Genomic DNA, 22,303 nt, shown 5'->3' on the forward strand with positions numbered 1-22,303 from the left:
TCTAGCTAATGTAGATGTTAGGTTACCACCTACATTAGCTAGGCTAACACCAACATTAGCTAGATTACCACCTACATTAGCTACACTAACACCTACATTAGATAGGTTACCACCTACATGAGTTAGGCTATCTAATGTAGGTGTTAGCCTAGCTAATTTAGGTGGTAATCTAGCTAATGTAGATGTTAGCCTAACTAATGTAGGTGGTAATCTAGCTAATGTTGGTGTTAGCCTAGCTAATGCGGGTTGTAATCTAGCTAATGTAGATGTTAGCCTAACTAATGTAGGTGGTAATGTAGCTAATGTTGGTGTTAGCCTAGCTAATGTAGGTGGTAATCTAGCTAATGTAGATGTTAGCCTAACTCATGTAGGTGGTAATCTAGCTAATGTTGGTGTTAGCCTAACTAATGTAGGTGGTAATCTAGCTAATGTTGGTGTTAGCCTAGCTAATGTAGGTTACCACCTACGTTTGTTCTGTTTGCTATCATTTTTGATCCTAGCGAATACTCCCCAGGTGTCAGTATTACAGCCCATGCAAACAAAAAATGTTAATTGGTTGGAACATTCTGAGAAGGAGGAGGATATGCTTTGAGACTTTAGAGAGGGCGGGCTGAAAAAACTCAGGAGTCGACAACTCCCTGGTATCAGAAACATAAACTGGGAATTATTCAAGAGGAAAACAGCTGCTGTGGCTGTTATACAGTACGTTGGTTCAGAGCTTCCTAGTGTTAGCATTACAGCGGAGCTGTTAGTATATGTGGCTAACACCGAGAGAGAGAGAGAGAGAGAGAGAGAGAGAGAGAGAGAGAGAGAGACACACACACAGAGAGCTGTACAGGTGGCTAACACCCAGACAGAGACTATCACACTTTACGCCTGATGAGTAAAAAGCTTCAACAGAAGTCCCGGGCGTGTAGGTGTCGTGTTGGTGTGTGTGACTGTCTTTGCAGCCAGCTGAGAGACACTTAGACAGGTTTTTGTTACAGACCGGTGGTACCTGAGAGCGGGCAAACATTTGTAATTTTTTTTTTAAGGAGCTCAGTCCGACTTTCTTGGTTCATTCTACTGTTACAACTTTCAGGAGAAAGTTGTAACAGTAGAATGAACCAAGACGCGATTTCGAAATGATGGTAGTGCATCAGTCATGTTTCTCTCTTGTCGTGTCAGTCATTCCAGAACGTAGAGAGATATTTATGACAGTTGATCAACAAGCCCATGTCTGCTAATGTTTTTAAGCCCATTGATTTCTTAGATATCACACACACACACCTATCAACATCACTCCTACCCAGAACCACCTGTTCTCACCCCCTATCTCAGAGACACAAACATCAACAACATCACTCCTACCCAGAACCACCTGTTCTCACCCCCTATCTCAGAGGCACAAACATCAACAACATCACTCCTACCCAGAACCACCTGTTCTCACCCCCTATCTCAGAGACACAAACATCAACAACATCACTCCTACCCAGAACCACCTGTTCTCACCCCTATCTCAGAGACATAAACATCAACAACATCACTCCTACCCAGAACCACCTGTTCTCACCCCTATCTCAGAGACACAAACATCAACAACATCACTCCTACCCAGAACCACCTGTTCTCACCCCTATCTCAGAGACACAAACATCAACAACATCACTCCTACCCAGAACCACCTGTTCTCACCCCCTATCTCAGAGACACAAACATCAACAACATCACTCCTACCCAGAACCACCTGTTCTCACCCCCTATCTCAGAGACACAAACATCAACAACATCACTCCTACCCAGAACCACCTGTTCTCACCCCCTATCTCAGAGACACAAACATCAACAACATCACTCCTACCCAGAACCACCTGTTCTCACCCCCTATCTCAGAGACACAAACATCAACAACATCACTCCTACCCAGAACCACCTGTTCTCACCCCTATCTCAGAGACACAAACATCAACAACATCACTCCTACCCAGAACCACCTGTTCTCACCCCCTATCTCAGAGGCACAAACATCAACAACATCACTCCTACCCAGAACCACCTGTTCTCACCCCCTATCTCAGAGACACAAACATCAACAACATTCCTACCCAGAACCACCTGTTCTCACCCCCTATCTCAGAGACACAGACATCAACAACATCACTCCTACCCAGAACCACCTGTTCTCACCCCCTATCTCAGAGACACAAACATCAACAACATCACTCCTACCCAGAACCACCTGTTCTCACCCCTATCTCAGAGACACAGACATCAACAACATCACTCCTACCCAGAACCACCTGTTCTCACCCCTATCTCAGAGACACAAACATCAACAACATTCTCCTACCCAGAACCACCTGTTCTCACCCCTATCTCAGAGACACAAACATCAACAACATCACTCCTACCCAGAACCACCTGTTCTCACCCCTATCTCAGAGACACAAACATCAACAACATGTCCTACCCAGAACCACCTGTTCTCAGCCCCCTATCTCAGAGGCACAAACATCAACAACATCACTCCTACCCAGAACCACCTGTTCTCACCCCCTATCTCAGAGACACAGACATCAACAACATCACTCCTACCCAGAACCACCTGTTCTCACCCCCTATCTCAGAGACACAAACATCAACAACATCACTCCTACCCAGAACCACCTGTTCTCACCCCCTATCTCAGAGACACAGACATCAACAACATCACTCCTACCCAGAACCACCTGTTCTCACCCCTATCTCAGAGACACAAACATCAACAACATCACTCCTACCCAGAACCACCTGTTCTCACCCCCTATCTCAGAGACACAAACATCAACAACATCACTCCTACCCAGAACCACCTGTTCTCACACCCTATCTCAGAGACACAAACATCAACAACATCACTCCTACCCAGAACCACCTGTTCTCACCCCCTATCTCAGAGACACAGACATCAACAACATCACTCCTACCCAGAACCACCTGTTCTCACCCCCTATCTCAGAGACACAAACATCAACAACATCACTCCTACCCAGAACCACCTGCACTACTCTCCGTCGCATGCTCCAAATACACCATTTTGTTCCTCTCAAATAGGATTCTCTCAAGATTGCTCTGATGTCCAAAATATTTAAAATCTAAATTTCGTAATATGTAACTTCTTAAGTTGCATGTATTTGAAACTATCTACATTGGTCAGTCCACAATTGTTTTAAAATTCTGTCATGGAAATAAATGTATTTTCTATTACCCAGTAATTGACAGTTTGTATGCCTTCAGTTTCCCATGGGGGATCAATTTATCTGTCAATTCTGAAAAGCTATCCAACGATTGTTCAATAGTCTTGTGTTTTTAGGGAGTGATATTGGTTCTTGTAGAATCAGAGAGGGGAGGAGAGGGAGGGAGGGGGGAGGATAAGGAGGGAGGATAATGAGGGAGGGGGGAGGATAAGGAGGGAGGATAATGAGGGAGGGGGGAGGATATGGAGGGAGGGGGGAGGATAAGGAGGGAGGGGCAAGGATAAGGAGGGAGGGGGATAAGGAGGGAGGATAATGAGGGAGGGGAGGATATGGAGGGATGATAATGAGGGAGGGAGAGGATAAGGAGGGAGGGGAAAGGATAAGGAGGGGGAGGATACGGAGGGAGGATAATGAGGGAGGGGGGATAAGGAGGCAGGATAATGAGGGAGGGGGAGGATAAGGAGGGATGTGGGAGGATAAGGAGGGATGGGGAGGATATGGAGGGAGGAGAATGAGGGGGATGGGGGATAAGGAGGGAGGATAATGGGGGAGGATAAGGAGGGAGGTGGGAGGATAGGAGGGAGGGGGAGGATAAGGAGGGAGGATAATGAGGGAGGTGGGAGGATAAGGAGGGAGGATAAGGAGGGAGGATAAGGAGGGAGGGGGAGGATAAGGAGGGAGGATAATGAGGGAGGTGGGAGGATAAGGAGGGAGGGGGAGGATAAGGAGGGAGGTGGGAGGATAAGGAGGGAGGAGAATGAGGGGGATGGGGGATAAGGAGGGAGGATAATGAGGGGGAGGATAAGGAGGGAGGTGGGAGGATAAGGAGGGAGGGGGAGGATAAGGAGGGAGGATAATGAGGGAGGTGGGAGGATAAGGAGGGAGGATAAGGAGGGAGGGGGGAGGATAAGGAGGGAGGGGGAGGATAAGGAGGGAGGATAATGAGGGAGGTGGGAGGATAAGGAGGGAGGGGGAGGATAAGGAGGGAGGGGGAGGATAAGGAGGGAGGTGGGAGGATAAGGAGGGAGGGGGAGGATAAGGAGGGAGAGGTGGATGGCAGAAGAAGCAGAAAGAAAGAGTGAAAGAAAGGGAAGGAGTGAGGGATGAGAAGGAGGGGTGCATGACACCCTCCTGCCAGCTCCAATTACCAGTGTGAGTGGGAGCGTGCAGAGAGGTTGATGGGTCTAATCAGTCCTCCTCTGGAGAGGGACCAGTACCCTGTTCCCACACACACACACACACACACACACACACACACACACACACACACACACACACACACACACACACACACACACACACACACACACACACACACACACACACACACACACACACACACACACAGCTCAGTTCCATGTTCACGTCACACACAGTTATTCTGTGGAGAGCAAATAAACTGCTCTTCACAGGGGCCATACACTCCAACCCCACCACCATGGGGGCCCCACACTCCAACCCCAGCACCATGGGGCCCCACACTCCAACCCCACCACCATAGGGGCCCCACACTCCAACCCCAGCACCATGGGGCCCCACACTCCAACCCCAGCACCATGGGGGCCTTACACTCCAACCCCAGCACCATGGGGCCCCACACTCCAACCCCAGCACCATGGGGGCCCCACACTCCAACCCCACCACCATGGGGGCCCCACACTCCAACCCCACCACCATGGGGCCCCACACTCCAACCCCACCACCATAGGGGCCTTACACTCCAACCCCAGCACCATGGGGCCCCACACTCCAACCCCAGCACCATGGGGCCCCACACTCCAACCCCAGCACCACGGGGGCCCCAAACTCCATCCAACCCCAGCACCATGGGGGCTTACACTCCAACCCCAGCACCATAGGGCCTTACACTCCAACCCCAGCACCATGGGGCCCAACACTCCAACCCCAGCACCATGGGGGCCCCACACTCCAACCCCAGCACCATGGGGGCCCCACACTCCAACCCCAGCACCATGGGGCCCCACACTCCAACCCCAGCACCATGGGGGCCCCACACTCCAACCCCACCACCATGGGGCCCCACACTCCAACCCCAGCACCATGGGGGCCCCACACTCCAACCCCACCACCATGGGGGCCCCACACTCCAACCCCACCACCATGGGGGCCCCACACTCCAACCCCACCACCATAGGGGCCCCACACTCCAACCCCACCACCATAGGGGCCTTACACTCCAACCCCACCACCATAGGGGCCCCACACTCCAACCCCACCACCATAGGGGCCTTACACTCCAACCCCACCACCATAGGGGCCCCACACTGGAACCTCACCACCATGGGGGCCCCACACTCCAACCTCACCACCATGGGGGCCCCACACTCCAACCCCAGCACCATGGGGGCCCATACTTCAACCCCAGGCCCCTCCAACCCCACCATCATGGTGTGCCCAAACTCACATACAGTACTAGCTACACACAGATACACAAGCCCACACACTCTGCAGCAGCGACATCATAGTGGCTGTGTAGCTGGAGAGCTCTGAACTTTCGTCTTAGTCTTTTATAGTCTGGAGTACAGCGGTACAGAGGAGAGGCTTTCTGTTGAACGGCACGCTGGGAATGTTTAACTGAAGAGTAGGGCCACGTTCTAAAATGGCGGCTTATTTCTATGGTAGTGCATTACTTTACACCATGGGCTCTGGTCAACAGAGGGCCCTGTATAAGGAACAGGGTATATTTGAGATGCAACCCAGGCCTGTTGAGGAAGAAGTCCTTCTGCTGACAGAAATCATGGTTTCCCCTCCGAAAAGGCAACTCAATACATTTCATTTTACCTTTATTTTATTAGGCAAGTCAGTTAAGAACAAATTCTTATTTTCAATGAAGGCCTAAGAACAGTGTTCAGGGGTACCTGTTCAGGGGAAGAACAACAGATTTGTACCTTGTCAGCTCGGGGATTCGAACTTACAACCTTTTGGTTAATAGTCCAACGCTCGAACCACTAGGCTATCCTGCCGCCCCACATAATATACACATGACAAAGAAATGATCTGTAAATTCTCATAATTTGCACGTACAAATTTGCCTTGCTTTTTCTGAAGTAGTTCATTTATTTGATTTCACCTTTATATAACCAGGTCGGCCAGTTCAGAACAAGTTCTCATTTACAACTGCGACCTGGCCAAGATAGAGCAAAGCAGTGCGACAATAACAACAACACAGAGTTACACATAAACAAACATACAGTCAATAGCACAATAGCAAAATATATGTATAGTGTGTGCAAATGTAGAAGATTAGGGTGGTAAAGGCAATAAATAGGCCATGGCGGCGAAATAATTACAATTTAAACACTGTAGTGATAGATGTGCAGATGGTGATGTGCAAGTAGAGATACTGGAGTGCAAAAGAGAAAAAATAAAAATAACAATATGGGGATGAGTTAGTTGGGTGGGATATTTACAGATGGGCTGTGTTCAGGTACAGTGATCGGTAAGCTGCTCTGACAGCTGATGCTTAAAGTTAGAGAGGGAGATATGAGTCTCCAGCTTCAGAGATTTTTGCAGTTTGTTCCAGTCATTAGCTGCAAAGAACTGGAAGGAAAGGCGGCCAAAGGAATAATTGGCTTTGGCGGTGACCAGTGAGATATACCTGCTGGAGCGCGTGCTACGGGTGGGTGTTGCTATGGTGACCAGTGAGCTGAGATAAGGCGGGGCTTTACCTAGCAAAGACCTGGAGCCAGTGGGTTTGGCGACAAATATGAAGCGAGGGCCAGCCAACGAGAGGATACAGGTCGCAGTGGTGGGTAGCATATGGGGCTTTGGTGACAAAACAGATGGCACTGTGATAGACTGCATCCAGTTTGCTGAGTAGAGTGTTGTAGGCTATTTTGTAAATGACATCGCTGAAGTCAAGGTTCGGTCGGATAGTCAGTTTTACAAGGGTATGTTTGGCAGCATGGGTGAAGGAGGCTTTGTTGTGAAATAGGAAGCTGATTCTAGATTTAATTTTGGATTGGAGATGCTTAACGTGAGTCTGGAAGGAGAGTTTACAATCTAGTCAAACACCTAGGTATTTGTAGTTGTCCACATATTCTAAGTCAGAACCGACCAGAGTAGTGATGCTAGGCGGGCGGGCGGGTGCGGGCAGCGATTGGTTGAAGAGCATGCATTTAGGTTTACTAGTATTTAAAAGCAGTTGGAGGCCACGGAAGGAGTGTTGTATGGAATTGAAGGTCGTTTGGAGGTTTGTTAACACCGTGTCTTAGGAAGGGCCAGATGTATACAGAATGGTGTCGTCTGCGTAGAAGTGGATCAGAGAATCACCAGCAGCAAGAGTGACATCATTGATATATACAGAGAAAAGAGTCGGCCCGAGAATTGAACACAGTGGCACCCCATAGAGACTGCCAGAGGTCCGGACAACAGGCCCTCCAATTTGACATACTGAACTCTGTCTGTGAAGTAGTTGGTGAACCAGGCGAGGCAGTCATTTGAGAAACCAAGGCTGTTGAGTCTGCCCGAAAAGAATGTGGTGATTAACAGAGTCGAAAGCCTTGGCCAGGTCGATGAAGACAGCTGCACATTATTGTCTTTTATTGATGGCGGTTATGATATCAAATCAAATCAAATGTTATTTGTCACATACACATGGTTAGCAGATGTTAATGCGAGTGTAGCGAAATGCTGTCGTTTAGGACCTTGAGTGCTGAGGTGCACCCGTGACCAGCTCAGAAACCAGATTGCATAGTGGTGAAGATACGGTGGGATTCAAAATGGTCGGTGATCGATGTTTGTTAACTTGGCTTTCAAAGATTTTAGAAACGCAGGGCAGGATGGATACAGGTCCAGTGTCACGACTTCCCCGAAGTCGGTGCCTTTCGTTGTTCAGGCGGCGTTTGGCGGTCGGCGGCGCCGGTCTTCTAGCCATCATCAATCTACTTTTCATTTTCCATTTGTTTTGTCTTGTCTTCCATCACACCTGGTTTCAATTCTATCATTACATGTTGTGTATTTAACCCTCTGTTCCCCCCCATGTCCAGAATTGTTTATTGTAAGTGCTTGTGCACGTTATGTGTGGTGTGCGACGGGTTTTGTACCCATTTATTGATTGTTCTGTTTCCGGGTGGTTTTTATTACTAAACTGCGCCGTTGTAAACACAGTTTTTTGCACCTGGTCTATAACAGTTTGGGTCTAGAGTGTCTCCCTCTTTGAAGAGGGGGATGACCGCGGCAGGTTTATAATCTATGTGGATCTCAGACGATACGAAAGAGAGGTTGAACAGGCTAGTGATAGGGGTTGCAACAATGTAGGCGGATAATTTTAGAAAGAGAGGGTCCAGACTGTCTAGCACAGCTGATTTGTAGGGATCCAGATTTTGCAGCTCTTTCAGAACATCAGTTGCTTGGATTTGGGCAAGTTGCTGCAGAGCTGTTGGCCGGTGAAGGGGTAGCCAGGTGGAAAGCATGTCCAGCTGTAGAAATGATCGATTATCGTAGATTTATCGGTGGTGACAGTGTTTCCTAGCCTCAGTGCAGTGGCAGCTGGGACAAAATGCTCTTATTCTCCATGGACAGTGTCCCAGAACCTTTTGGAATTAGCACTACAGGATGCAAATTTCTGTTTGAAAAAGCTAGCCTTTGCTTTCCTAACTGACTGTGTATATTGGTTCCTGACTTCCCTGAAAAGTTGCATATCGCGGGGACTATTCGATGCTAATGCAGAATGCCACAGGATGTTTTTGTGCTGGTCGAGGGCAGTCAAGTCGGGAACCTATAGCCTACATCTGTTCTTAGTTCTACATGTTTTGAATGGGGAATACTTATTTAAGATGGTGAGGAAAGCACTTTCAAAGAGCAACCAGGCATCCTCTACTGACGGGATGAGGTCAATTAGAAAGGCCTGCTCGCTGAAGTGTTTTAGGGAGCAATTGACAGTGATGAGGGGTGGTCATTTCACTGCAGACCCATTATGGAAACAGGCAATGAAGCAGTGATCGCTGAAATCCTGTTTGTAGACAGCAGAGGTGTATATAGAAGGCAAGTTGGTCAGGATGACATCTAAGAGGGTGCCCATAGTTACGGATATAGGGTTGTACCTGGTAGGTTCCTTGATCATTTGTGTGAGATTGAGGGCATCTAGCTTAGATTGTAGGACGGTCGGGGTGTTAAGCATATCCCAGTTTAGGTCACCTAACAGTACAAACTCTGAAGATAGATGGGGGGCGATCAATTCACATATGGTTAACACTGAGACTTACTGAGTCAGTCTGTTTGTCAGCCAGTCAGTCAGTCTGTCAATCAGTCTGTTCTGTCTAGTCTGGTCAACCCAGAGCCTTACTGTGTCTGTCTGGCAGTCAGTCAGTCAGTCAGTCAGTCAATCAGTCTGTTCTGTCTAGTCTGGTCAACCCAGAGGCTTACTGTGTCTGTCTGGCAGTAGTCAGTCAGTCAGTCAGTCAGTCAGTCAGTCAGTCTGTCAGTCTGTCTGTCTCGACAAGCCTGGTCAACCCAGAGACTTACGGAGTCTGTCTTTGTGAGCGAAAACAAATCTTCTGCTCCAGGCCTGTTCCCTCTCCCGACAAGACAGACATTTGTATCTCTCCGAGAAAGACGGACATTTGTCTCGCTCCGAGACAGACAGACATTTGTCTCGCTCCGAGACAGACAGACATTTGTCTCGCTCCGAGGCAGACAGACATTTGTCTCGCTCCGAGGCAGACAGACATTTGTCTCTCTCCGAGAAAGACGGACATTTGTCTCGCTCCGAGACAGACAGACATTTGTCTCGCTCCGAGACAGACAGACATTTGTCTCGCTCCGAGGCAGACAGACATTTGTCTCGCTCCGAGGCAGACAGACATTTGTCTCGCTCCGAGGCAGACAGACATTTGTCTCGCTCCGAGGCAGACAGACATTTGTCTCGCTCCGAGACAGACAGACACCGGAGGAAGAGAGAGAGCGTCTGTCAAATGGCCCCCTATTTCCTTTATAGTCCCCTGGGGCTCTGGTCACTAACTAGAGAACAGGGTGCTGCTTGGGCTGCAGACAGTCTGGGATCGGAGGCAGCAAGAGGAACACTGACAAAACACAACAGGAAATAACGAGGACAAGACCTGGGAAAGTACAGCTAAGAACAGTGGTGTTGGTTACACTGCCACTGAGACGGTATCAACTGGCAAGTGCACTTTGTTTAAACACGTTGAACTGATAGTGTCTGTGAGAAACAGAAAGACAAAGAAAGAGAGAGAGAGAAAGAGAGAGACAGAGAGAGAGATAGAGGGAAAGGACAAGAGAGGGAGAGAAAGAGGGAGCGAGAGAGATAGTGAGGTGTACCTGTTGTGATATGCAGAGAGGATGCTGCTGGTATGGATGGGTAAGATAGGTAGGATACACTGCACCTGTTATAAACTAGAAGGTGTGGCACTGAGCCTTTCTGAAGATGGTAGACTATTCCCTCAGGGGAAATTGGTAGACTATTCCCTCAGGGGAAGTTGGTAGACTATTCCCTCAGGGGACTTTGGTAGACTATTCCCTCAGGGGAAGTTGGTAGACTATTCCCTCAGAGAAAGTTGGTAGACTATTCCCTCAGGGGAAGTTGGTAGACTATTCCCTCAGGGGAAGTTGGTAGACTATTCCCTCAGGGGAAGTTGGTAGACTATTCCCTCAGGGGCAGTTGGTAGACTATTCCCTCAGGGGAAGTTGGTAGACTATTCCCTCAGGGGAAGTTGGTAGACTATTCCCTCAGGGGAAGTTGGTAGACTATTCCCTCAGAGAAAGTTGGTAGACTATTCCCTCAGGGGAAGTTGGTAGACTATTCCCTCAGGGGAAGTTGGTAGACTATTCCCTCAGAGAAAGTTGGTAGACTATTCCCTCAGAGAAAGTTGGTAGACTATTCCCTCAGAGAAAGTTGGTAGACTATTCCCTCAGGGAAAGTTGGTAGACTATTCCCTCAGGGAAAGTTGGTAGACTATTCTCTCAGGGGCAGTTGGTAGACTATTCTCTCAGGGACAGTTGGTAGACTATTCTCTCAGGGGCAGTTGGTAGACTATTCCCTCAGGGGCAGTTGGTAGACTATTCTCTCAGGGGCAGTTGGTAGACTATTCTCTCAGGGGCAGTTGGTAGACTATTCCCTCAGGGGAAGTTGGTAGACTATTCCCTCAGGGGACGTTGGTAGACTATTCCCTCAGGGGAAGTTGGTAGACTATTCTCTCAGGGGCAGTTGGTAGACTATTCCCTCAGGGGCAGTTGGTAGACTATTCTCTCAGGGGCAGTTGGTAGACTATTCCCTCAGGGGCAGTTGGTAGACTATTCTCTCAGGGGACGTTGGTAGACTATTCCCTCAGGGGCAGTTGGTAGACTATTCCCTCAGGGGAAGTTGGTAGACTATTCCCTCAGGGGCAGTTGGTAGACTATTCTCTCAGGGGCAGTTGGTAGACTATTCCCTCAGGGGACGTTGGTAGACTATTCCCTCAGGGGAAGTTGGTAGACTATTCCCTCAGGGACGTTGGTAGACTATTCCCTCAGGGGAAGTTGGTAGACTATTCCCTCAGGGGAAGTTGGTAGACTATTCCCTCAGGGGACGTTGGTAGACTATTCCCTCAGGGGCAGTTGGTAGACTATTCCCTCAGGGAAGTTGGTAGACTATTCCCTCAGGGGAAGTTGGTAGACTATTCCCTCAGGGGAAGTTGGTAGACTATTCCCTCAGGGAAGTTGGTAGACTATTCCCTCAGGGGAAGTTGGTAGACTATTCCCTCAGGGACGTTGGTAGACTATTCCCTCAGGGGAAGTTGGTAGACTATTCCCTCAGGGAAGTTGGTAGACTATTCCCTCAGGGAAGTTGGTAGACTATTCCCTCAGGGAAGTTGGTAGACTATTCCCTCAGGGGCAGTTGGTAGACTATTCCCTCAGGGGCAGTTGGTAGACTATTCTCTCAGGGGCAGTTGGTAGACTATTCCCTCAGGGCCAGTTGGTAGACTATTCTCTCAGGGGACGTTGGTAGACTATTCCCTCAGGGGCAGTTGGTAGACTATCCCCTCAGGGGAAGTTGGTAGACTATTCTTTCAGGGGCAGTTGGTAGACTATTCTCTCAAGGGCAGTTGGTAGACTATTCCCTCAGGGACGTTGGTAGACTATTCCCTCAGGGGACGTTGGTAGACTATTCCCTCAGGGGCAGACTATTCCCTCAGGGAAGTTGGTAGACTATTCCCTCAGGGAAGTTGGTAGACTATTCTCTCAGGGGAAGTTGGTAGACTATTCCCTCAGGGGAAGTTGGTAGACTATTCCCTCAGGGGAAGTTGGTAGACTATTCCCTCAGGGGAAGTTGGTAGACTATTCCCTCAGGGGAAATTGATCATGTAGCTCATAAATATCAAGCACGTACAGTTGAAGTGGGAAGTTTACATACACTTAGGTTGGAGTCATTAAAACTTGTTTTTCAACCACTCCACAATTGTATTCTTAACAAACTATAGTTTTGGCAAGTCGGTTAGGACATCTACTTTCTGCATGACACAAGTCATTTTTCCAACAATTGTTTACAGATTATTTCACTTATAATTCACTGTATCACAATTCCAGTGGGTCAGAAGTTTACATACACTAAATTGACTGTGCCATAAAAAAGCCAGACTACGGTTTGCAACTGGACATGCGGACAAAGATCATACTTTTTGGAGAAATGTCCTCTGGTCTGATGAAACAAAAGTAGAACTGTTTGGACATAATGACCATCGTTATGTTTGGAGGAAAAAGGGAGAGCACCATCCCAACCGTGAAGCGCGGGGGTGGCAGCATTATGTTGTGGTGGTGCTTTGCTGCAGGAGGGTCTGGTGCACTTCACAAAAGAAATGGCATCATGAGGACAGAAAATTTGGTGGATATATTGATATGGATATCAGTCAGGAAGTTAAAGCTTGGTCGCAAATGGGTCTTCCAAATGGACAATGACCCCAAGCATACTTTCAAAGTTGTGGCAAAATGACTTAAAGACAACAAAGTCAAGGTATTGGAGTGGCCATCACAAAGCCCTGACCTCAATCCCATAGAAAATTTGTGGGCAGAATTGAAAAAGCGTGAACAAGCAAGGAGGCCTACAAACCTGACTCAGTTACATCATCTCTGTCAGGAGGAATGGGCCAAAATTCACCCAACTTATTGTGGGAAGCTTGTTTGAAGGCTACCCGGAGAGTTTGATCCAAGTTAAACAATTTAAAGGCAATGCTGCCAAATACTAATTGCGTGTTTGTAAACTTCTGACCCACTGGGAATGTGAAATAAATAATTCTCTCTACATTTATTCTGACATATCACATTCTTAAAATAAAGCGGTGATCCTAACTGATCTAAGACAGGGAAAATGTACTAGGATTAAATGTCAAGTGTATGTAAATTTCTGACTTCAACTGTACGCCTTGTCTATTTTTTTTTTTTTTAATATATTTTACAAACTAGGCAAGTCAGTTAAGAACAAATTCTTATTTACAATGACGGCCTGACCCAGACAACACTGGTCCAATTGTGCACCGCCCTGTGGGAATCCCAATCATGGCCTGATGTGGTGCAGTCTGGATTTGAACCAGGGACTGTAGTGACACCTCTTGCACTGTGATGCAGTATCTTAAACCACTGCGCCACTCAGGACATCTGCAGTCCTCATGCCTCCTTGCAGCATGCCTAAGGCACCTTCACGCAGATAAGCAGGGACCCTGGGCATCTTTCTTTTGGTGTTTTTCAGAGTGAGTAGAAAGGCCTCTTTAGTGTCCTACATTTTCATAACTGTGACCTTAATTGCCTACCATCTGTAAGCTGTTAGTGTCTTAATTAACGACCATTCCACACATGTGCATGTTCATTAATTGTGGTTCATTGAACAAGCATTGGGAAACAGTGTTTAAACCCTTTACAATGAAGATCTGTGAAGTTATTTGTATTTCTACGAATTATCTTTGAAAGTCAAGGTCTTGAAAAAGGGATGTTTTTTGTTGTTGTGGTTGAGTTTATTTATATTTTACATCAGCATTTTAAAATGACAAACAGAAAAGTACTTAGAGGGCGTTTACCTGTTTTAAGGGGCCAAGACTAAATGTGGCGATGGGCTTTGGTACCAGGGCACTAACACGTCTCCTCACTGAATGAATGTCATCAATGGATGAATGAAACCAGATAGAAATTGATCATCTGAATTATTTAGAACAATAGTGTAATGATGCTGAAGAATTGTGGGCATTGTGGGTAGTCTAATTATTTTCTGAAAGGCTTGAAATGGTATATAATTTCTCCTGGGAGAGTAAAATCAGACACCGAGTACAACATACAATGTGTGTAGTTCACGATGACAAGCCCAAACAAACGAATGGAAGCACTGACAGAAACAAACGGATGGAAGCACTGACAACATTGGAAATGCTGCAGAATTTAGTTGAGCTGGAGTCGGATATTGAGCTTGAAATCGACGTTTTGATGTTGCTGTTGAATAGTCTGCATCTGATTCTGAGCACGACTCCAATCCACTATGGCGGAGCTGCAGTGGAACAGGTCGAGAGCTTTAAAGACACTAGTTTTAGTGACAGTTGGTTTTAGTGACAGTTAGTTTTAGTTACAGTTGGTTTTAGTGACAGTTAGTTTTAGTGACAGTTGGTTTTAGTGACAGTTAGTTTTAGTTACAGTTGGTTTTAGTGACAGTTCGTTTTAGTGACAGTTGGTTTTAGTGACAGTTGGTTTTAGTGACAGTTAGTTTTAGTGACAGTTGGTTTTAGTGACAGTTGGTTTTAGTGACAGTTAGTTTTAGTTACAGTTGGTTTTAGTGACAGTTAGTTTTAGTGACAGTTGGTTTTAGTGACAGTTAATTTTAGTGAACATTTAGTTTTAGTGAGAGTTAGATTTAGTGAGAGTTAGTTTTAGTGAGAGTTGGTTTTAGTGACAGTTAGTTTTAGTGACAGTTGGTTTTAGTGACAATTAGTTTTAGCGACAGTTAGTTTTAGTGACAGTTAGTTTTAGTGAGAGTTAGTTTTAGTGAGAGTTGGGTTTAGTGAGAGTTGGGTTTTTAGTGACAGTTGGTTTTAGTGACAGTAGGTTTTAGTGACAGTTAGTTTTAGTGACAGTTAGTTTTAGTGAGAGTTGGTTTTAGTGACAGTTAGTTTTAGTGAGAGTTGGTTTTAGTGACAATTAGTTTTAGCGACAGTTAGTTTTAGTGAGAGTTGGTTTTAGTGACAGTTAGTTTTAGTGAGAGTTGGTTTTAGTGACAGTTAGTTTTAGTGACAGTTGGTTTTAGTGACAGTTAGTTTTAGTTACAGTTGGTTTTAGTGACAGTTAGTTTTAGTGACAGTTGGTTTTAGTGACAGTTGGTTTTAGTGACAGTTGGTTTTAGTGACAGTTGGTTTTAGTGACAGTTGGTTTTAGTGACAGTTGGTTTTAGTGACAGTTAGTTTTAGTTACAGTTGGTTTTAGTGACAGTTAGTTTTAGTGACAGTTGGTTTTAGTGACAGTTAATTTTAGTGAACATTTAGTTTTAGTGAGAGTTAGATTTAGTGAGAGTTAGTTTTAGTGAGAGTTAGTTTTAGTGACAGTTGGTTTTAGTGACAGTTGGTTTTAGTGACAGTTGGTTTTAGTGACAGTTAGTTTTAGTGACAGTTAGTTTTAGTGACAGTTGGTTTTAGTGAGAGTTAGTTTTAGTGAGAGTTGGTTTAGTGAGAGTTGGGTTTTTAGTGACAGTTGGTTTTAGTGACAGTAGGTTTTAGTGACAGTAGGTTTTAGTGAGAGTTGGTTTTAGTGACAGTTAGTTTTAGTGAGAGTTGGTTTTAGTGACAATTAGTTTTAGCGACAGTTAGTTTTAGTGAGAGTTGGTTTTAGTGACAGTTAGTTTTAGTGAGAGTTAGTTTTAGTGACAGTTAGTTTTAGTGAGAGTTGGGTTTAGTGAGAGTTGGGTTTAGTGAGAGTTGGGTTTTTAGTGACAGTTGGATTTAGTGACAGTTAGTTTTAGTGACAGTTAGTTTTAGTGAGAGTTGGTTTTAGTGACAGTTAGTTTTAGTGAGAGTTGGTTTTAGTGACAGTTAGTTTTAGTGAGAGTTGGGTTTTAGTGAGAGTTAGTTTTAGTGAGAGTTAGTTTTAGTGAGAGTTGGTTTTAGTGAGAGTTGGTTTTAGTGAGAGTTGGTTTTAGTGAGAGTTGGTTTTAGTGAGAGTTGGTTTTAGTGACAGTTGGTTTTAGTGAGTTGGGTTTTAGTGACAGTTGGTTTTAGTGACATTTGGTTTTAGTGACAGTTGGTTTTAGTGAGTTGGGTTTTAGTGACAGTTGGTTTTAGTGACAGTTAGTTTTAGTGACAGTTAGTTAAACTGTTAGATAAACAGCACTACTTTTGGCTAGGCATTATAGCAGGAATGGGCAACTAATTTAGATAATTAGTGGGTATCGGCCTAATTCTGCTCTGCATGCATTATTTGGTGTTTACCGTTGTACACAGAGGATATTTTAGCAGAATTCTGCATGTAGAGTCTCAGTTTGGTGTTTGTCCCATTTTGTGAATTCTTAGTTGGTATCACATGTGACTGTGGGCCTCACAGCTTTTATTTAACACAATACGATCTATCACACATCAACATCAAACACTGCATGGGATAGCAACTCGATGATAAAAGACTGGCGTCATAAAATGTCAATTGTGTGAAAATGTACAGTCAATTACTGAGCGACTCAGCGTCACACACTTCCCACTATAGCATCAAACACTAGCAGTCTGCATAGAATATAGATATCAACTGCTCATGATGTATTGTCCCCATCAAACACTAACAGTCTGCATAGAATATAGATATCTACTGCTCATGATGTATTGTCCCCATCAAACAACAGTTGTTATAAGTTATATAATAAGTTGGAAGACTTTCTCATGAAATGATTTAATTAATATATTCATATTAACACACTTTCTCACCGAGGAAGAACAATTTGATAAAGGTAGTGAACAAAGTCTTCAGTAGAAATGTTTAGAAAAGTATAAAACAGGTTTAAACAGATAGGAGTCCCTGTCAAGTCTGTTGTCTCACAGGTCGTGTCCCTAGGCCAGGGTGTCATAGCCCCGTTGCTATGGCTACGGAAGCATAACACATCAATGCGGCTGAAAGAAGACAGATCACACCCACACACCCACACACAAACCTGTATGGGAAGCAAGCGCACGCACAGAGGCTCTCATGGACACAAAGAAAAGCACACAGACACACACGCATGCACTCTCTCTCTCTCTCTCTTTCTCGCACGCACGCACGCACGCACGCACGCACGCACGCACGCACGCACGCACGCACACACACACACACACACACACACACACACACACACACACACACACACACACACACTAGTGTCTCTTCCTAGTCTCTCTTCCTAGTCTCTCTCTTTTCCTAGTCTAGTCTCTCTCTCTTCCTAGTCTAGTCTCTCTTCCTAGTCTAGTCTCTCTCTTCCTAGTCTAGTCTCTCTCTTCCTAGTCTCTCTCTCTTCCTAGTCTAGTCTCTCTCTCTTCCTAGTCTAGTCTCTCTTCCTAGACTAGTCTCTCTTCCTAGCCTAGTCTCTCCTCCTAGTCTAGTCTCTCTCTCTTCCTAGTCTCTCCCTATTCCTGGTCTAGTCTCTCTTCCTGGTCTAGTCTCTCTTCCTAGTCTCTCTCTTCCTAGTCTAGTCTCTCTCTCTTCCTAGTCTCTCTCTCTTCCTAGTCGAGTCTCTCTTCCTAGTCTCTCTCTCTTCCTAGTCTCTCTTCCTAGTCTCTCTCTCTTCCTAGTCTCTCTTCCTAATCTCTCTTCCTAGCCTAATCTAGACTCTCCTCCTCGTCTCTCTTCCTAGTCTAGTCTCTCTCTCTATTCCTAGTCTCTCTCTCTTCCTAGTCTAGTCTCTCTCTCTTCCTAGTATCTCTCTCTTCTTAGTCTAGTCTCTCTCTCTCTTCCTAGTCTCTCTCTCTTCCTAGTCTAGTCTCTCTCTCTCTTCCTAGTCTAGTCTCTCTCGCTTCCTAGTCTCTCTTTTTAGTCTCTCTCTCTCTCTTCCTAGTCTGGTCTCTCTTCCTAATCTAGTCTCTCTCTCTTCCTAGTCTAGTCTCTCTCTCTCTTCCTAGTCTAGTCTCTCTCTCTCTTCCTAGTCTCTCTTTTCATTTTGTCCTTTTTCTCTCTCTCCACATCAAGCAAACCTAAAGTAATTGGTCTGGCTGGACTCAACAGTACATTTCTGTATTGTAACAGGCATACTGATAAGTACGATGCTATTATTTCAGGTGCTTCAACACAGCACAGGAATACAGATGGCACATAACACCACAGAGAGGTAGAGAGAAAGGGAGAGAGAGAGAAGTAGAGAGAGAGAGAGAGGTAGAGAGAAAGAGAGAGAGAGAAAGAGAGAGAGATAGAGAGAAAGAGAGGGAGAGAGAAAGAGAGAGGGAAAGAGAAACACAGAAAGAGAGAGAGAGCTAGAGAGAAAGAGAGCTAGAGAGAAAGATAGAGGGAGAGAGAAAGAGAGAGGGAGAGAAACAGAGAGAGCTAGAGAGAAAGAGAGAGGGAAAGAGAAACACAGAAAGAGAGAGAGAGAGCTAGAGCGAAAGAGAGAGACAGAGAGAGAGAGAGAGAGAGAGAGAGAGAGAGAGAGAGAGAGAGAGAGAGAGAGAGAGAGAGAGAAAGGGAGAGCTAGAGAGAGGGAGAGAGAGAAAGAGAGACAGTAGGGTGGATCTAGTGGGATGTGCGAGCGTGGGATAATTAACTGTCTCTGTGTGTGGGTGTCTCTGTGTGTGGGTGTCTCTGTGTGTGGGTGTCTCTGTGTGTGGTGTCTCTGTGTGTGGTGTCTGTGTTTATCGGGTAAAACACCCGATAAAACACCTGATAAAACACGCGAGTAATGATAAAACACCGGATAAAACACCTGAGTAATGATAAAACACCTGAGTAATGATAAAACACCTGAGTAATGATAAAACACCTGATAAAACACCTGATAAAACACCTGATAAAACACCTGGTAAAACACCTGATAAAACACCTGATAAAACACCTGATAAAACACCTGATAAAACACCTGATAAAACACCTGATAAAACACCTGATGAAACACCTGATGAAACACCTGATGAAACACCTGATAAAACACCTGATAAAACACCTGATAAAACACCTGGTAAAACACCTGAGAAATGATAAAACACCTGATAAAACACCTGATAAAACACCTGATGAAACACCTGATGAAACACCTGATGAAACACCTGATAAAACACCTGATAAAACACCTGATAAAACACCTGATAAAACACCTGATAAAACACCTGATGAAACACCTGATGAAACACCTGATGAAACACCTGATAAAACACCTGATAAAACACCTGATAAAACACCTGATAAAACACCTGATAAAACACCTGAGTAATGATAAAACACCTGATAAAACACCTGATAAAACACCTGATAAAACACCTGATAAAACACCTGATAAAACACCTGAGTAATGATAAAACACCTGATAAAACACCTGATAAAACACATGATAAAACACCTGATAAAACACCTGAGTAATGATAAAACACCTGATAAAACACCTGATAAAACACCTGATAAAACACCTGATAAAACACCTGATAAAACACCTGATAAAACACCTGATAAAACACCTGAGTAATGATAAAACACCTGATAAAACACCTGATAAAACACCTGGTAAAACACCTGATAAAACACCTGATAAAACACCTGAGTAATGATAAAACACCTGGTAAAACACCTGATAAAACACCTGAGTAATGATAAAACACCTGATAAAACACCTGATGAAACACCTGGTAAAACACCTGATAAAACACCTGATAAAACACCTGATAAAACACCTGATAAAACACCTGATAAAACACCTGATAAAACACCTGGTAAAACACCTGATAAAACACCTGGTAAAACACCTGATAAAAATGATAAAACACCTGATAAAACACCTGTAAAACACCTGATAAAACACCTGAGATAAAAATGATAAAACACCTGATAAAACACCTGATAAAACACCTGATAAAACACCTGAGTAATGATAAAACACCTGATAAAACACCTGATAAAACACCTGATAAAACACCTGATAAAACACCTGATAAAACACCTGAGTAATGATAAAACACCTGATAAAACACCTGATAAAACACCTGATAAAACACCTGATAAAACACCTGATAAAACACCTGATAAAACACCTGATAAAACACCTGATAAAACACCTGATAAAACACCTGATAAAACACCTGATAAAACACCTGGTAAAACACCTGATAAAACACCTGATAAAACACCTGATAAAACACCTGATAAAACACCTGATAAAACACCTGGTAAAAATGATAAAACACCTGATAAAACACCTGATAAAACACCTGGTAAAACACCTGAGAAATGATAAAACACCTGATAAAACACCTGAGTAATGATAAAACACCTGATAAAACACCTGATAAAACACCTGATAAAACACCTGATAAAACACCTGAAATGATAAAACACCTGGTAAAACACCTGATAAAACACCTGATAAAACACCTGAGTAATGATAAAACACCTGGTAAAACACCTGATAAAACACCTGAGTAATGATAAAACACCTGATAAAACACCTGATAAAACACCTGGTAAAACACCTGATAAAACACCTGATAAAACACCTGATAAAACACCTGGTAAAACACCTGATAAAACACCTGAGTAATGATAAAACACCTGATAAAACACCTGAGTAATGATAAAACACCTGATGAAACACCTGAGTAATGATAAAACACCTGAGTAATGATAAAACACCTGAGTAATGATAAAACACCTGAGTAATGATAAAACACCTGAGTAATGATAAAACACCTGGTAAAACACCTGATAAAACACCTGAGTAATGATAAAACACCTGATAAAACACCTGGTAAAACACCTGAGTAATGATAAAACACCTGAGTAATGATAAAACACCTGATAAAACACCTGGTAAAACACCTGAGTAATGATAAAACACCTGAGTAATGATAAAACACCTGATAAAACACCTGATAAAACACCTGTAATGATAAAACACCTGAGTAATGATAAAACACCTGAGTAATGATAAAACACCTGAGTAATGATAAAACACCTGAGTAATGATAAAACACCTGGTAAAACACCTGATAAAACACCTGAGTAATGATAAAACACCTGATAAAACACCTGGTAAAACACCTGATAAAACACCTGATAAAACACCTGATAAAACACCTGAGTAATGATAAAACACCTGATAAAACACCTGAGTAATGATAAAACACCTGATAAAACACCTGAGTAATGATATAACACCTGATAAAACACCTGAGTAATGATAAAACACCTGATAAAACACCTGAGTAATGATAAAACACCTGATAAAACACCTGATAAAACACCTGAGTAATGATAAAACACCTGATAAAACACCTGATAAAACACCTGAGTAATGATAAAACACCTGATAAAACACCTGATAAAACACCTGTTGATATAACCCTGATAAAACACCTGAGTAATGATAAAACACCTGATAAAACACCTGAGTAATGATAAAACACCTCTAAAACACCTGTTGATAAAACACCTGATAAAACACCTGAGTAATGATAAAACACCTGATAAAACACCTGAGTAATGATATAACACCTGATAAAACACCTGAGTAATGATAAAACACCTGATAAAACACCTGGTAAAACACCTGAGTAACGAGCCCGTCCTCCCCGGCTCCCCGGCCTCTCACTCCCCTGTTATCTCCCTCTCTCTACTCTGTTATCTCCCTCTCTCTCCTCTGTTATCTTCCTCTCCCTCTCTCCTGTTTTCTACCTCTCCCTCTCACTCCCCTGTTATCTCCCTCTCTCTACTCTGTTATCTCCCTCTCTCTACTCTGTTATCTCCCTCTCTCCTCTGTTATCTCCCTCTCTCTCCTCTGTTATCTCCCTCTCTCTCCTCTGTTATCTCCCTCTCTCTCCTCTGTTATCTACCTCTCTCTCTCCTCTGTTATCTACCTCTCTCTCCTCTGTTTTCTCCCTCTCTCTCCTCTGTTTTCTACCTCTCTCTCTCTCCTCTGTTTTCTACCTCTCTCTCCTCTGTTTTCTACCTCT

General features: G+C 44.5%; 1 protein-coding gene and 1 long non-coding RNA gene across 13 annotated transcripts in view; both read right to left on the reverse strand.

The window, feature by feature from the left end:
• LOC118402472 (receptor-type tyrosine-protein phosphatase F) overlaps positions 1 to 22,303 on the reverse strand; it is a 359,072-nt gene that overhangs the window by 216,764 nt on the left and 120,005 nt on the right. The window lies entirely within an intron of this gene.
• On the reverse strand, positions 19,881 to 21,409 carry LOC127910913 (uncharacterized). 12 transcript variants are annotated; one of them, XR_008076727.1, is made up of 3 exons: positions 21,381 to 21,409; positions 20,540 to 20,625; positions 19,881 to 19,914 (listed from the first exon to the last, which is right to left on the reverse strand). It is a non-coding gene; the product is annotated as an uncharacterized LOC127910913 (long non-coding RNA). The 12 variants fall into 12 exon arrangements; XR_008076722.1 differs by lacking the exon at positions 21,381 to 21,409 and adding an exon at positions 20,813 to 21,106; XR_008076726.1 differs by lacking the exon at positions 21,381 to 21,409 and adding an exon at positions 20,691 to 20,719.

Source organism: Oncorhynchus keta, chromosome 23, assembly GCF_023373465.1.
Source record: "Oncorhynchus keta strain PuntledgeMale-10-30-2019 chromosome 23, Oket_V2, whole genome shotgun sequence".
Classification (NCBI taxonomy): domain Eukaryota; kingdom Metazoa; phylum Chordata; class Actinopteri; order Salmoniformes; family Salmonidae; genus Oncorhynchus; species Oncorhynchus keta.